Source organism: Microtus oregoni, unplaced genomic scaffold, assembly GCF_018167655.1.
Source record: "Microtus oregoni isolate MIOR12 unplaced genomic scaffold, Mior012 000055F_ref0000237, whole genome shotgun sequence".
Taxonomy (NCBI): domain Eukaryota; kingdom Metazoa; phylum Chordata; class Mammalia; order Rodentia; family Cricetidae; genus Microtus; species Microtus oregoni.
The window spans coordinates 1,252,443-1,268,897 of record NW_024543831.1 but is presented as its reverse complement, the minus strand read 5'-3'; the positions used below and the strand labels follow the sequence as shown (position 1 = coordinate 1,268,897).

The following is a 16,455-nucleotide window of genomic DNA, read 5'->3' as shown; positions in this document are numbered from 1 at the left end:
GGTCTCAAAAACTGGAGACTTGGCCTTGGCATGGTGACTCACACCTATAATCCCAGCAGTTGGGAGGCTGAGGCAGGACGATCACAAGTTCAAGCCCAACCTATGTTAGAATGAGTTCGTGACAGTCTCAACTACCTAGCAAGATTTTATCTCAAAACCTTCCCTAAAAAGCTACCAGTTGGAGAAAAGAAACAAAACAAAACAAACAAACAAAAAACTGTACTAATCCAGGGAGGGGCTGCTAGGAACTTAGTTGCCTCCGGAGGCCCCAGTGAATCTTAAACATGCCCTCCCCAGGACTCCACCTCCTGCTCCCACCCAACAACTGCATGGCAAGCTGAGTCAAGCACAGACAAGTCAGGACTTTCCCATCTCCCTGTCTGCCCTACAGGAGTCAGCCCTGGCTCCCAAAGACCCCACTTCCTCTAGACTCAGTCCCACACTGGCAGGTAGGTGGGCTGATAATGGCAATGCTTCAGCAATGAATGCACAAGGAGCCGTCCCAGCACCAGGCCAGAAGGCCCTGGAGATGAGGCCTGTCAGGGAAGACTGCAGCTTTGCGAACACAACCCTCTCAGAGTATGGAAAGGTGACAAGAGCTCAAAACAGGGAGCAGGTGCAAGTCACCTGAGTGAAAGGCCAGGAGCAAGCCCATGAGAATGTGCCTGGAGCAAAGGTGCCGAGACAAAGAAGCTGGGGCCAGCATGGGTCTGTGATCCCTGTTCTTGGGAGGCTGAGACAAGATCCAGGCCAGATACTTAGTGGGTTCTGAAACGAAAAGCCTGAAGTGGGGTCACTTGCCTCCGCTTGTGGGCCACAGATTAGGGGTTAGTGAGAACAACCCCAGCCGGAGGAGGAGCTCCAGGTATTTTATGCCACCCCTGTTTAACACAACTGTCCCCTAGCTGGCCAGGCATTCATATACACAGTGGTAATCTGCCTGCTTCCATGCTGGGAGCCTGCTTGACCAAGTCAGCCAGCCCACTAGCCTCTCTGCCCTGCTCACAACCATCTCAGAGAAGCCAGGCACTGTGGCTCAGGAAGCTGAGGCAGGAGGATTTCTATGGATTCAAGTTCAGCACAAGCTACACAATGAGTTCCACAATAAGACTCTACAGTAAATCATACTGTAAGTCTCTCTACAAAATAAATATTTATTCCTGGGTATGGTGGTTTATGTCTTCAATTGGGTAGATATGGGCTGACTTTCTGTGATTTCAAGAGGAGCCCAGTCTACATACCAAATTCCAGGCCATCCAGGGCTTTGTAGTGAGATGCTATCTCTCTCGCCCACCACCACCACCACCACCACCATCACCACCACACAAAATACATTTTACTTCAGGGCTAGTGATGTCATCAGTAGAGCAAATATTTCATCAGAGGACCTCTGTACAATCTTAGCAAGACCAAGGAAACCAAAAACAAACACAACAAAGAAGAAGTGAGAAATGTTTTGGACAGCCCATGTCCCCACATGCAGATACATGGGGGCAGGGTTCTTGGCCTCTGGCTGAAGGAGATTCAGCTCCCCAGATATCGTCCCAATTCCCCTTTCTCCTGGGTGTCAGGACTCCCCTGATCCTCAGAAACCCTCCTCCAGTACTCAAGTTACTCCCTCTCCCTGAGGTGGTGACTCAGCCGGGTGGGGAGGTCAGGGATTTAGAGAGTAGCTCAAGGAAATCTGCTGAAGGACCCAAGGTGTTATTCTGTTAGGGACCCTCTAGGTGGGGACTTCCAGGCTTCACGGGGTTGGGGTCCCCTGGCCTGGGTTCCTAGCAACAACTTCCCTCCCAGGAGTCCATGCAAATAAACAGTTTTGCTGGGGAGGTTTTACCAGCAGAGTTTCCAGCCAGCATGCTCCACCTATAGCCCCAGGTAAGGTCAAACAATCCAAAACCCCACAGGACCAGGAGAAGTCTGCTGTTCCCAGAAATGTGCAATTCAGAATCTTTGCACAGAGCACCTGTGGGGTCTCTTTCTGTTCTGCTCTTCGTGGACCACTGTGGATCAGCTGCCACCCCTAGACAAATGTCAGCCAATCAGGGGTCCTGAGCCTTAGAAACCCCTTATCCCCACCTTTACTTCTATAAAAACCCAACTCTAACTGAGCTCAGGGCTATCAGTTTATTCCAATACATTGGACATGCAGAGGGACCGAGTTTGCAAACTTGCATAAAATAAAGTCTCTTTGCTTTTACATAGGGACTTGATCTCCTGGTTGGTCTTGGGGGACTTCGCAGATCTGGGCATAACAGGGGTGACAGTGCCAGAGCAACCCACCATTACCTGTACGTCCAGACCTCAGGAAGCAATCATGCCCTGGCAGTAGGGTGCCCCCAAAAGACTGCTGCCCCATCCCTAGCTACTCCCTCCCACTAGGGAGAGGGGTGGGGAGGGGTGGGGGGGCGCTAGGAAACAAGACAGGGCAGGAAGCCCAGGCAGGCAGCGGGCACTCTGGGCCAGGCACAAACAGCCAACACAGGAAACCACAGCCCACCCCCGCCCACCCCACCCGCCCAAGGCTCTGGGAGAGAGGAGTGCCAGAAGTCTAGAACCCTGACAGAGACCAAGGCCAGGGGTTAGCCCAGGGCAAAGGAGGTGCTCAAAGTCCCAGACCCTATCTGGGGAGGGGGAGAGGAAGCCAGGCTGGCAGAGATGGCACTGCCTCTTTAAATCCACCGAAATCCTGAGCTAGGCCCAACCCAGCTCTGGTTTCACAGGAAGGAAAGGAGTGCAGGAGCCAGCAGAGCAGACGGTAGTGGCTGGAATTAGCCCCACCGCCCAAATATATCTGGGCTTCACTGCCACCCCCTGGCACTTCCTGCCCCCTGGCACCTGCACCAGCCTGGGGGTAGGAGAGGGTCTAGGTGCTACTTCTCCTTGATGGAAGACCCCGATTTCAGGAGGGGGCCTGTTGCTGTGTGGTTAGGAAATGACTTCTCAAGCCAGCATTCATACAACAGGGAAAAAAGTGAGCCAGGCCGTTTCCTGGGGGCCTTCACCTGGTCCTGTCTCCCAAGGGGTTAATCTGGCCCCTATTTAGGGGGGCATGGGTGGCCAAGGAACCTCCTCCAAACTGCCTGGCTACTGGGAACAATGGGGCCATTGTGGGAGGAGTGGAGTGCGGGCAGGCTGCTGGCACAGCCGGAACACCACGGACGGGACCTCGCCCAAAGCCTGGCTGCCTCGCTCTGCTCTCTACCCCAGGTACTGCCAGAGGCAGACACATCCTCCATCCCTTGCCTTGCCTGCCTGGCCCAAACTCTTGGCACCAGCAGTACCTGCATGGCCATCTAGCCCTGTCTACATTGACATGCCGGCAGCCATGACCCTCCAGGAAGCAGGGGCTTCTGGGCCAGGGCTGGTGGGGGTGGGGTGATGAGACCGGATGTATGCCTGTGATCCTCCTGCAGGGCAGACAGGAAGGCCAAACTGGGTTTCTAGTGTCAGTCCTGGCACCCTCAGGCAAGAAGGGTTTACAGGACTGTGAGAGTCGTGACAGGCAGGGTCCCCTGTCCCAAGGCCTCCTTTCCCCACACCATCCCAGAAACCTTCCTCTGAGAGGTGTGATGCCCACTGTAGCCTTGACCGGGATTGGGACCCTGGCAGGTATGGGAAGACGGCTGAATGAGAATCTACTCCGCAGCTGAGCAGACGAAGTGCCAATCACATCATGCCAAGTCCACCTCTTCATCCCTCTGAGACTCCGTTTACTCACAGGGAAAATCACAAAATCACAGAAATCACCTAAAAATATCTATGGCACATTAGCCCTCGACGAAGTCCCTTGGGCAGTCTTTGCTAACAGAGTACCCAAGAATGTGGCATGTCAGGAAGGTGCACCTGTAATGAGAAGCACCATCTAGGTATGTACCATGAGTACTCAGGCAGGTGGGGCACATGAGTACTCAGGCAGGTGGGGCACATGGGCATCATTGTAGTGCTACCCAGCGACATGGCTTTTCTTTGCCCTCTGTGAAGAAGTTCGTTCACTCTACTAACATGGCCCCTGAGCATCCCCGAGTTTCCCAACTTTCTCCAACTCAGATCAGGAATGCCGAGAGCAGCTATCTGTAGCTCTCTCAGCCCCAGATCTTACCCAGGAGGTAAGTGAAGGGGGACTTCCCTTCTAGTGTGACCTGTACCCCCTCCAGTCTGACCCCTTAATAGCAATACGTGCAGTGTTGAACCAGGAAGTGTGAGTTTAGTCTCTGGCCATGGATCTCCTTAAAGAGTAGAGAGGGTCTTAGAGAGACCGCACAGTGGAGAAGCAGTTCTAGAGGGCAGAAGGGCCCAAGGAAGAAACCCCGTCGTCTTCTCAACTAGAAAGGGCTATACCTCTCAGGGGGGCCCCACAAGCCCAAAAGGGTTAACAAGGTCCTAAAAATAATCCTGTTCCCAGCAGGACCCGCTGATCAGAACCCTCCAGCCATCTGTTCCCATTTTCTCCTGTTCACATTGGAACATCTGAAACCAGCCCCAGAGCCCCAGCCCGATCCCAAAATAGCCCCAGCCTGCCCAAGGAGCAGACCCAGAGGCTGGGCACAGGACACATAGCCAGCTCAACAGCTAAGCACTAAGCACAGTGGCACAGGCAGATAAGCCCACACCTCCCAAGCCCAGGGGAAGTCCTCTCAGTCCCAGGGGTGGGCAGGGCAGCGTGGGAGCTCTACTCCAGCCCTCCTTAGTCCAAGGCCACAGAGGGCACCTGCTAGCCAAGCCCAGGTCTCAGACCCGGGAACCCTGCTATTCCAAATCTCCAGAAGATCCTAGCCACCTGTCTGCTTAGGTCCTTTCTTCTGTGGGTTATCTAGCCCTGCATGCTCCTCAGGCAGAGGTCTCCAAGCTCCAGCCCCTACCATCCCAGCCCCACCCCAGGATCTTGGAGCATCCTGGTCACCCATTGGCACTCACATTCTCCCCTGCTGAGATGTTAGGGACGGATTCCAGGGGTATCACCCTAGATATCAGGGACACTGATATTCCCCTACTCTCCTTTTGGGCTTGAGGCTAGCCCTCCCTGCCTCCCTGTGAGGTGCTGGGCACATTCGCCCCTCCATATTCGGAGAAGGAGGCAGGCCTAACCCTGTCACCCACCTCACAGTGCCACACTGCCACATTTCTCCCTAAGGAAGGTCCCTGACTCGGAGACCAGGAAAGAGAGAAAGAGGCCATTGAAGCCATTTAAGGACAGCGTCTCCTTCAGTCCTGTGAAAGAACAGAGCAGCAGGGGCTGGGTGGCAGGAGGGCCCCAAAACTAAAGCAAACAAACAGCTTCAGGGCGGGAGGGAGGACGAAGGGCTGGGCCCAGAAATGCAAGGCCACGGGGGTGTGGGAGGGGATTCAGAACCCAAGTCTTTTTCCAGGTCTAAGGGCAACTACAAAACTTGCAATCATAGCATCAGCCAGCACCAACAGTAGGGAAACTGAGGCAATAAGAAGAGTCTTGCCAGCTCTGTTGGCCCATGACTTTAATCCCAAGAAAGACACAAAGGCAAGCAGAGCTCAAGAGTTCAAGGACAGCCTGGTCTGCAAGGCGAGGTCGTGCCTCAAAATACAAAAATAAGCAGGGTGGTGGTGGTGCACGCCTTTAATCCCTGCACTCACTCAGGAGGCGGAGGCAGGTGGGTGGATCTCAGGAGTTCAAGGCCAGCCTGGTCTACCTAGGAGTTCCAGGATAGCCAGAGCTGTTACAGAGAAACACAAAACAAAAAAGCAAAGAAACAATTTACTATGCAGCTAAGAACGGCCTCAAACCCATGATCTTCCTGCTTCTACCATCAGAGTGCTGGACTTGCCTGTACCTCCACACCTGGTTTACACCCAATTGATATTAGGCTTGAACTCAGATCTTCATGAATGATAAGCTAGCATTCTATTAGCTGAACTACATCCCTAGTTTAGCCTTTTCTTATTATTTGCAATAAAGTCTTACTGTGTTACTTAGGCTGGCCTTGAACTCCTGAGGACAGGGGAATCCTTCCTCAGCCACTAAATAGTTGCATCTACTACAGGCAGGCTCTTCCCACCTCCATAGCCAGCCTTGGAAAATACTTTATTCTTACGTTCCTGGGGTGTTGGAGTTTGCTGGTCTGTTTGTGTGTTTGAGACTGGAAATCACGCTCTAATCCAGAATGACCTCACATTTGAAGAGATCCTCCTGCCTCTACCTCTCAGTTCCTGGAATTGCCATGCCTGGCTTAGAAAGCCCTTTTATTATTCCCTCTTTGCAAGAAAGAAAAGTTAAAGTAGTTTGCCCAAGATGCATAGCCCACCATTACAAGGCCAGGATTGAAGCTCAACACTCCAGCAATTGGGTTCTTAGCCATGGCCCTGTGTAAACGCTGCATGGAATAGCCATGTCCCTGTGTAGACGCTGCATAGAGTAACCATAACCCTGTGTAGTTGCTTCAAGGAGTCGGCCCCTCACCTAAGGCACTTTTGGGCCTGGCCCTCTTCCCATGCACCCTCCCACTCTCCCTCTAGGTCTGATGGGTACCAGGTCCTGCACTAAAGGCCACAGTTCATCCCTGGGGAAGAGATCAAAGAGAGCCCTGAACCCTGTGGCCTCTGCACAGGTGCCCTGCTGAGCCAGGCCTAGGCTTTCAGAGAGCAAAGTTCCCGGGCCTCCCCAGCCCCACCCACCCCCATCCGAAACCACCTCACCTAGCCATGTCCCTAACAAAGTCAGCAAGGTCTCAAGGCAGGTTTCTAGAGCTCCAGCACAGGCTCCTGCTGAGATGCCCAAGGCTATGAGAAGTCCTGCTCACTCACTTACACCCCCACCCCCACCCGCCTGCAGCCTCAGGTGGGAGTCAAAGGTCAAGTGGGACTTTCCAGAAAAGACTGAAGTCCAAGCCCCCCTCCCAACCCACCTGTCCCATTGCTTCCCACTTTTTCACGGTCCAAGTTGGAAGAAGGGCCACTTCCTCCCTAAAGATCGTGGCTTCCAGCAGGGAAAGTTGTGGTGGGATTAGGTGAAGGAACTAGAAGTTCTCCCTCCAGAGGACAGTCCAGGAAAAAGGCTCCTCCTCCCTAGTCAGACTGGAGCTCACGGGAGTGTTTGTTGTGAATTCAGAGAGTTGTTGCTAAGTAAGGAGGAGGGAGGGGAGTGAGGAGGGAAGCTGTGTGTGTGTGTGTGTGTGTGTGTGTGTGTGTGTGTGTGTGTGTGTTAGTGTGCGTGCCTATGGAGCCAGGGCAGCAGCAGAAACCATACTACAGTGGTGACTAGTGGTCAATGGCCACCGTGGATTTGACTCAACCAGTAGAAACCAAAACCAAGGAGTGGGAACAAGGAATTGGGACAACCAGAAAATCCACCTTGCCCTCCAGTCGGTCGACAGACTTCAAATCTCCCACCTCCCACCAGAGAAAAAGTCTTAGAAAAGGCCTAGAACTTTCACTGGCACCCAGCTTTAACCCTTCCCTGACCAACACACCCTTCACCCCAACAGTATTCTAAGTCAAAGGCTATTTTCCCACCCAGACACAGAGGAGAATGCAAGAAGTTAGGGCAGAAAGCCAGGAGGAGGGAGCTCAAAAGAAGGCAAGCAGAGGCTAAGCAAGAATGGTGCAGCCACTGCAGACGCAGACTGGAAGGCCAAAGAAAACACACAAGCACATGGACCCGCTCACCTCTGAGTAATGTGTGTCAGGTTCAGGCTCAGGGGTGTGCTCTGGGATGGGGGCTCCCTGTGGAGAGATGGTCACAGCTAAAAGTCCCTGACCAGTAACCTATGCCCCTGATCCTCCCAGAACCCCAACACCCTCCCCAACACCCCGCCATAAACATGTACAATTTACAGACAACCTACAGCTCCAGGAAGTCTCTCAGAGTTGCTCAAGCCGCCCCCTCCCTTCTTTTCTGTGGATTGGCCAGGAGCCAGGGCTGACCCAGCTGCCCCACCACGCCACTCCCCCTCCCTGTCCTGGAAGCAGGAAGGAGAAGGCACTGGAAGACCTCAGAGTTAGTTCCCTGAGAGCTTGGCCCCACAGAGAGAGGGAGGGGTAGAGGACTCCCACGACCTGGCCTGAGGACCTGGGGGGAGGGGTGGATGAGGCCCAAGGATCCCAGCTTCCAGAAACCAATCACCCCCAGGTTAACTTGTGGCAGGGAGAAGGGCTTAGGTTCCTATGTACCTATGTGGTCTCCTTGGCCTCGACCCTGGTCCCCTGAGTCCCAGGGACCTGGTCTAGGTACCGGGACTTGGGGTTAGGAAGGTTTCGCAGTTTAGTAGCAGGCACTGGGTGAAGCTCCCAGAGCAGGAGGGAGGGAGGCTGGTGGCTGGGCTCAGTTTGTACTGGGGGTCAAAGGGGAGTTCTTTTCCGAAGAATTCTGGGAGAGACGCCAACTAGAGCAAGCTGCTAGCCACCCCTCCTCCCTCTCTCTTACTGCACTGGGGTGGGGGGGGTGGGGGTGTCCCTGCCAACCAGACTTAACCCTCTGCAGCCTGCATTACTTCTTGGCTCAAATGGAACTGTTAGGAGGGGACCTCTGGCTGCACCCAGCTTCCAGGGACAGGGGTTAGGCCGCACAATGTGCCCATCGGGAGGAGGCTGTCTCCATAGGTTCCGTCTGCACCACCCTGCCCTTCCACCATCCAGCTGACTTTTCTAGACTCAGCTCCTAAGGTGTCTGCAGTGACGTGCCCGCATGCATGTCTCAGAGACAGATTGAGAAACAAACTGAAAATTCCCTGCCAAGGCCCTCCCTCTGCTAGGTCACTGAGCACTGTACCAACATGGGCCTCTCTCTATTCCTCCCTTCCTCCCACTGCACTGGGGACCAGAGGCTACCTGCGGGGACAGGGAAAGACTACCCTGGACCCATCTACCGATGCTGTCTCCATAGGCCTTCACCCATACAAATACCCCCGACCCATCTTCCTCCACTGCATGGACTTTCAGAAAAGCATTTGGTTACACCTGAGATTCTAAGAAAGCAAACTGAGTCCTAGCGAGGAATCAGCTACCCAGCTACTATCTATCCCAACCAACATATATACACTATCATCAGTCTGACTCTAGCCAGAAGAAACAAAAAAAAACCCAAAACATTCCAGAGCTCTCCTCCTGCAGAACCTTACCCATAGTCGAAGGGAATGAAGCTAGATAGCAGTAAGAACTTTCCTGGACCAAGGCTGCAATGGTCCACCCCAAATGCCTGGATTCCAGGCCCCTCTGCTTTTTGCTTGGGATTAAATTTTGAGTTTGTTTTGTTAAGCAACTGTTAAGTGGAGAAGTGATGTTTTCTGAGCCTGAAATGTACCATCAAACTCCCAGGTAAGCTGTGACTGATTGCACCTGGTCTCCCACGAAGGAGGTGACCCTAGAGATGGAAAGAGCATGTTTCCTTAGACCCTAGGCCCCTTGCTAAGCCATCCACCATACCCTCAGGACACAGGGTTGCCTGGTGCTGCTGAATATACAAGGCCGGAGGAGAGGGGCCGGCCCCTGGCAACAGTTTATCCTAGCATCTCCCTGCTCCACCACTCTCTCCAAGGCCTCATTGCTGCCAGAAGCTTGGGCCTCACTCCAGGAAACCCTTCCCTATCAAAGGGCAGAGGACTCCCCGTCCCAGGGAGCTGTAGGAGACCTGTGACTACACCCCCCAGACAATGTTCCCATCAGAGGAGATGCAGACTGTAAGCACACAGAGACACACCTCCAGCACACTCCTCAGGAAGAACCCCCCCCCACACACACACACACACACTCACAAGTGAGAGACAGGCAGACATACTTTCAAGGCACCTCCTAAAAATAGCCCAAACTTTCCTTAAGACCCAGGCAGGAGCGGCACAGTCAGAGACAACCCAAGAGAGCTCAGGGAACAACCAGACATCAGTCAGGCACACAGAACTACAGACACATCCACTCCAGGACACATGCACACAGCAGACAAAGTAAAGTAGTGCAGTGTGTTCAAGTGTGCAAGCACACAAACTCAAATGGAGAATGACGAGCAAGGTACAACGGAAAGTCAACCAGAAGACAGCTGGGGTGGGGGGGGCAGAGGGGCGGCGGGCAGGGAAGCACTCAGGGTTTCAAAACAATCCCGGTTTCGAAATGCTGGAAAGGCTGGATTCAGGGCCATTCCTGAAGCTGGGGAGGGAGGGAAGGGAGGGGGAGGGGAACACAGGCCAACTTGGAGCTACCAGTCCAAGGAGGAGGAAAGGGCCTGACAGAGGTGGTTCAGTCAGTGGGCATCGGGACCCATAAAGTGCTACCATGTTAGGTGCAGCAACTGGGAGAATCAAGAGGGGAGGGCCCTGCCTGCCGGACAGAGGGCAAATGAAAGGCCTCCCATTGGCTTTTGCCACTGACAGGAAAAGTGAAGACCCAAAGGACCTCCACTCCCTTCAGGACTGAAAATAAGAAGCCACCACACCCCTTACCTACCCACAGGACAAGGTGATCACCCCTTCTCTCCAGAATAGTATCTTGGCTCTGCTTTTCTAGCTAATAAGGGTCAAGAAACAGTGGGGGATGACTGTCCCCTCACTCGGGGACATCTCCTCCCTGGGAGTCTTCATGAGAACAGCCTCAGTTTCCTATGAGTACCCCCACACCCAGGAAGTCACCTCTCCCTGCTAGCCAGAATGTCCTCACTGTCCCTCCCCCAACCTTCAGGGAAAGTAGACAGAGGGAGGGAGGGAGGGAGAGAGGGAGGGAGGGAGGGAGGGAGGGAGGGAGAGAGAGAGAGAGAGAGGGAGGGAAGGAGAGAGGGGAGGTCAGGCCAGGCTGGGGGTGGGGTTTTGGAGGCATGGCCCTGGCACCCAGCAGAGGAAATTCCAGGCTCTAACTCCAAGCTGCCTTCAGGGCCACCCATCCAAGTGACATGCCTCAAGCAGCTCTGAGGCTTCAGGGCTGTAGCCTTCTTCACCTGTCCCCTCAGGTTCTGGCCCTGACCACCCAGCCCTTCAGCCCCAGCTCTGGAGCTCAGAGGTCCAGACTTGGGAAGATTTAGTAAGCCTGGAAGAAATGCCCAGCCCGGGAAGGAGCCCCTACCAAGCACGCTGGACAAATCTACGCCTCTTTCTTCAGGCCCCTGGGGGCAGTGGGCACAGTGCGGCTCTGGGTGGGCAGCTGTTGGGCTGGCAAGCAGGGGCACAGATGCCAAGCTACAGCAGCCAGGCGTTCAACAGGTTGAGCCAGTCCCTGGAACAGCCAGCCCCACCCCAGGGAGAGCGGGCCTGGCAGAGGCTCCCAGCCTGGGGCGCCCAGCCTGTACCGCTTTGCTCCCACGGCTGCCCACTTTCCCACGGTGCCATCCCCCTCTGTCCCCTCCCCCCACCAGGTCAGCACTCGGGCAGTGCCCAGGGCTTTGGTACAAGGAAGCGAGGGATGCCATTTCCCTGTCATCCTTGGGTGCCCAGGCTCCTCAGGTACCTCACTATCGCCAATGGAGACGCTCAAGGAAAGTAAACATGGCACCAGGGCTACATCAGTCCCCCACCCCCACCTCCTACCGGGCTTCCTTTGATCCCAGGAAGACTGGACACAGACACTCTGGCTCCCTAGAGCTGCCCCAGGGCACTGGGACAGAGCCTCAGCCTGAGGCTGCGCCAGAGGCAGGGTGAGGGTGCCCTCAGCAACTAACTCATCTGAAGGTTCCCTGGCTGAGAGGCTGCAGGATGACGGCTCCCTCCACTTTCACCAGAACTTCTGCAGCCTGCCACATGGTGCTCTCACCACCCCCCCCCCCCACACACACACACCACACACCCTGAACTCCAGGACTCCCTGGAGAACCATCCCAGGCACTTCCCCCAAAGGCAGCCAGAACCCCACCAAAGGCAAACGGCCCCCTTTGTACCACATTTCCTCTAATCTAAAGCAGGTGCCAAGCACTCTGGCCCTTGCTGAGTCGACAGTGCCACCCTGCCACCCACTAGGTCTCTGCCCAGGCGGCTACTGCCCTTCATGGTTACTGAAGTGGAACCCACCCCCTCCCCTCAGTTTAAGGCTTCAGTATAATCCAGGTACCAGGAACTTGCTAACTAATCGTGGGTGCTATGTGTACTTTGAACCTGCACTGACGCTCTAACTCCAGATCTCTGGGAACCACCAGCCTCTTCATGAGCCCCCCACCTCATTCCAAGCAAGAGCAACACAGCAAAGAAACCCAGGTAGCGAGGTAGCCAGAACCTGGTCCTTCAAAAGCCAGGTAGGTGGGTCACCTGAGGGAAATAGTGTTTTCCTTCCTGGTAGCAGAGTCCCGCCTCCCTGCTTCTCACCTCCTGCCATTCTCAGCCTGTCCTGAGGCTTCCTCTGTGGGGCCTGAGAGCTGACTGAGCTCGCTCCTCCCCTGGAGCCATGAAATCATGGTCTTGACCAGAGAAGACAGTTAAGCCCATGCTGGGGAGCAGGGAGCAGCAGCAGAGGAACTCCTGCCCCTGCGAGGTGACTGACCCCTGGAGAGGCTGAGGAGAAGGAAGTAGGAAGTCTAAGTATTGGCATTGGTGGTGGTGTACCAGATCCAATACAGGCAACATTCCCAGGGAAAACAGAACACCAAGCAGCTCAGTGGGAGGGAGAGAGGTGGAGTAAAAGATCAGGGTGGGGAGACCCCTTTCTAGAGCTCAGAAGCACATCGCGCCTCTCCCCAAAACAACACTCTTTCTCCTGAAGCAGAGATCCCCCAGACAAATTATGAACACATACCCCAAGCAGCAGACAGACAGAAGGAGGAGGGAGGAAGGGGGTGTCAGAAAAACCCGGAAGGAAGGAAGCTGGACAGACAGACAGAAGCTAATCCTTGCTTCATTGCTCCACAGACAGTCTTAGACTCCCAGGCTTTGTGGGATGTTCTATATCTCTGCCTCCGAGAGGGAAAAAGGAAGGCTGGATCTCTCCTGAAACCAAATTCCAGCAGCCCTCAGACAGGACCATACTCTAGCCGTACAGGAGGCCTGAGTCTTACTTCTCGTCCTTAAATCTCCACCCACCCCCACCCCCGCCCTAGGAGCTCCTTCGGATCAAGGAAGGAGCCACCTTCCCTAAGCAGTACAGAGAAACCTCCAAGGAACTGTGTGACTGCCCCACCCCCAGCCAAGCCCACACCACTCCGAATCCCTGGCAGGGGAGGCTCCAACAGCTCAGAGGCAATGCCTGGGGGCAGAGAATGACCCCAGCTCTCACTCCTGTCCCAGTCTTCTTCCCGCAGGAGGCTCCCACGAGTCAGGGGAGTAGTGCAGGGGTGCTGGGACCCACAGAGTTAGCGAGACTGGGAGGGGGACTACATCTCCCAGAAGCCCCCAGGGCAGAGTTCCCTGCTCCAGCTGGCCCAAGGCCGGCCTTGTTCTCTGAGCTAAGGTAGTAGGGTCCCCTGGCTGCCCCTAAGCCCTTCTCCTGGTACTCCGAGGCTGCCAGCCAGGTTGAGGAACTAAGAATATCCTCTAATGACCCAAGAGGAGTCCCCCGCTTCCTAAATAGCTCGGGGTGCGTGCTAGAACGTAAGAGACAATCAGAGTGAGCTTCCCCTCCCCAATTTAAACTGGATCTCGCTTGGCGCGCTCCTGCTGGCCTGGCATGACTTTAGCCCTCTGTCCCAACCCGACCCTCACCTCGCACAGGTTGGGGGTCCTCACGCCAGGCCGGAGCTGGACGCCATAACCAGGTCAGGGTCGGTGGGTGCACTGGGATCCTCCAGCAGGACAGTGGAGACACGGACAAGGCGGGCAGGCGGTGATCTTTTGATCCTGGACGCCTTGATCTCAATACCAGCCCGGCCAGCGAGCAGGTATCCGGGAGGCACTGGTCGCCTGGGTTCCTGCCTCCCAACCGCGGGGCATGGTCCTGGGCGCCCGCAGCGGCGGGAGAGCTAGCGCACCGCCCGGCCGGGGCTCCGGGCTGGGGTCTCGGCCCAAACCTCACGGCTCCGGCTGCTGCCGCTCCTGCTCCTCCTCCCTTCCTTCCTTCCTTCCTTCGCCTCCTCCTTTCACTTTCCCCGAGGCCCGCGGGGACGGCGGGGCGGGGAGGGGGCTGTATAGGCGCTTATTGTTGGTCGAATGCCGAGGGTCCAGGTCGCAGCCCCGGGGCGGCGCGGCGCCAGGGGACCCAGGCGTGCGGGCGTCCGGCCGGCTGGCTCCCGGCGGCGGCGGTGCTGCAGCGGCCCCGGATCCGGGGCATGTCCGGCCACTGGCTCCGCCAAGCGCCGCCGCCTCCCCGGGCTCCCCTGCGCTGCCGGAGCCTCGCTCGTCCCTCCACTCGGCTCCTCTCCCCAGCCTGAATAAGCATCGGGGCTCTCTGGCTGCCTCCTTCTGCCTTCATACCAGAGCCGGGAGAGGCCCCTGTCAAAATAAGAGCTCCCCCATCTCGCTCGACTCCTCGCCCAACCCGGCTCCCCCAGCCTCCCAGTGGTCTGACTCGGTAAGGCGCCCGACCGGCTAGCAGGAGACTGTTGGCCCTGGGCGGGGAAGGGGCCTTCAAGCCACCTCTCCTCCCCCGGTTCCTGAGGTCTAGGGAGGAGAAATACCCACAGCATCCGAGGCTATGGAGAAGGCCGACAAAACCTACCCTCCTATCTGCACGGCTTGGAAAGAGTGGGAGTTGCCTGGACGGACACACACACGTACACACAGTTTCCCTCCTTATTGTACCCACCCACATCCATTATGCACTGAGAGCATTCCCCCCTCCCTCTGAGGACGTATACTGAATTTTTTTCAATTAAACCTTCAGCAGTTCAAATTGGATGCTAAGAAAATGTTTGAGGAAATGAAACCTTTGTCTTCTCAAACTCTCCCTCACCTCAAAGGGCTTCACATATACATTCGCAGCACCCACAAACATCAGCAGTGTCCTATGGGACAGGAGACAAGTGCAAGGAAAACAGCTCTAAGCAGTAAGTGTCTAAACACACGTCAAATGCTATCCTACAGGAAAGGTGTTAGAGCCCCATTCCACAGATGAGGAAACTGAGGCTTGTACGACTTAAGCGCTTACTCAGAAAGTAGTGAACCTAGGACTAGAATTCAAGTCCTCTTACCCAGGACACTTTCCTCCTGTCCCACTGCCCCCTCGCCTAGAATGAGACAGATACTGACTGCTTCAGCAAGAAAAGACACTGGCCAGCTGTCTCTTCTGCCCCACCCCCTCACCTGTCACATGGATGCCACACAACAGGACTGACTCCATGTTGTGTCTTGTTTCTTCTGTCTGTACATTTGGCTGGCCCAAGATTCCTGAGGCCCAGTCCCTGTGTTTCTTACACACTAGGGCTTCAGTGAATAGTGACTGAATGGGTTGATGGTGCCAGGAGCCAGGCACAGGACAAGATTCAGAAGGTCCAGAGGGAAGGCAGGGGCATAAGCCCTGAATGAAGCCTCTCAGCACCGTGGGAGGTGAAGGCAGGAGGATCAGGAGTTCAAGGTCACCCTCAGCCCTCAGCAGTAGGTGGAACGTCAGTTCAAACTGGGCAAATATGAGAGTCTACCTAAAATATAAATAAAACCCTGAAAGTGGAGAGAATATAACTCTATAAACTGTATTGTGATAACATAACAATTTACAGAGCACTTTGATATGCATTATCAAATGACCATGTTTTGGGTTGGTTTTTGTTTGGTTGCTTGTTTTGAGACAAAATGTCTGTAGCCTTGGCTGTCCTGAAACTCACTATGCAGACTAGGCTGGCCTTGAATGCTGAGATCTGCCTGCCTCTGCCTTCCAAATGCCGGGATTAAAGGAATGGACCACTATGCCAGGGACTATTTTTTTTTTAATAAAAATATTTTGTCAGCCTAGAGCTGCCAATCTCTGTGATCCCTCAGTTTAGGAGAGTAGAGCAATGAAGTTGGGTTTCTCCTCTCTCTAGGGTCCCTAGGGTATATGATTGACCGCAGACAGGGGACCAGCTCCCAAACAGGACCCTCGCAGTTATTTATGGGCATCAGTCTCCCATCATGTAAATTTGCATGACAAGCCTCTAGGCCTTCTTTGTTTGAGACAAGGTCTCACTATACAGTCATGGCTAGCCTGCAACTCTTTATGTAGAACAGGCTGGACTCGAACTCACGGAGATTCACCTGTCTCTGCCTCCCAAGTGCTAGGATTAAAAGTATATACCACCAAGTCCAGCCCTTCTTATGACTGATTCCCTTTGGCACAATCCTGTTCATAGTAGGTCCAGAAATCGGTCAGGGGAATGGTAGCTGGATTGTAGGAGTTTATAGTGTAATATATAGTAAAACCCAAGAGTGTTTGGTATGTCCCATGGAGCAGCCAAGTGGAGCGCTCTCCTGGGTGTGGCTGTGACTCATTCCCCCAACGTAGGTTCCAGGTCTGAATACAGAGAGCCCAGCTTTGGGCAGCCACGAGTTCTGGGTGGAACCCTGGAGCCGAAGGGCCAGGAAGGGGACCGGGTGGCCCTTTGCCGGAATCGAGCGGCTCCCTCTACTGGCCAACTAGGGGAGACACCGTGCTTCCGCGTGTCGCTGCATCACGGGA

At 54.8% G+C, this 16,455-nt stretch overlaps 1 protein-coding gene across 5 annotated transcripts in view; it reads right to left on the bottom strand.

Moving 5' to 3' along the window:
* The window catches only part of Bcl9l (BCL9 like), a 30,506-nt gene extending 15,687 nt beyond the window's left edge, over nucleotides 1–14,819 (bottom strand). For 2 of the 5 annotated variants that reach the window (XM_041638408.1, XM_041638413.1), the window contains exons 1-2: nucleotides 13,572–14,819; nucleotides 7,639–7,695 (exon numbers count right to left, since the gene is read on the bottom strand). The gene's annotated coding sequence lies outside the window, so the exon portion shown is untranslated. Of the gene's footprint in view, nucleotides 1–7,638; nucleotides 7,696–12,185; nucleotides 12,347–13,571 lie in introns of those variants that run through there. The other 3 variants (XM_041638411.1, XM_041638412.1, XM_041638410.1) reach the window with 2 other exon arrangements.
* Between the last annotated feature and the right edge of the window lie 1,636 nt (nucleotides 14,820–16,455).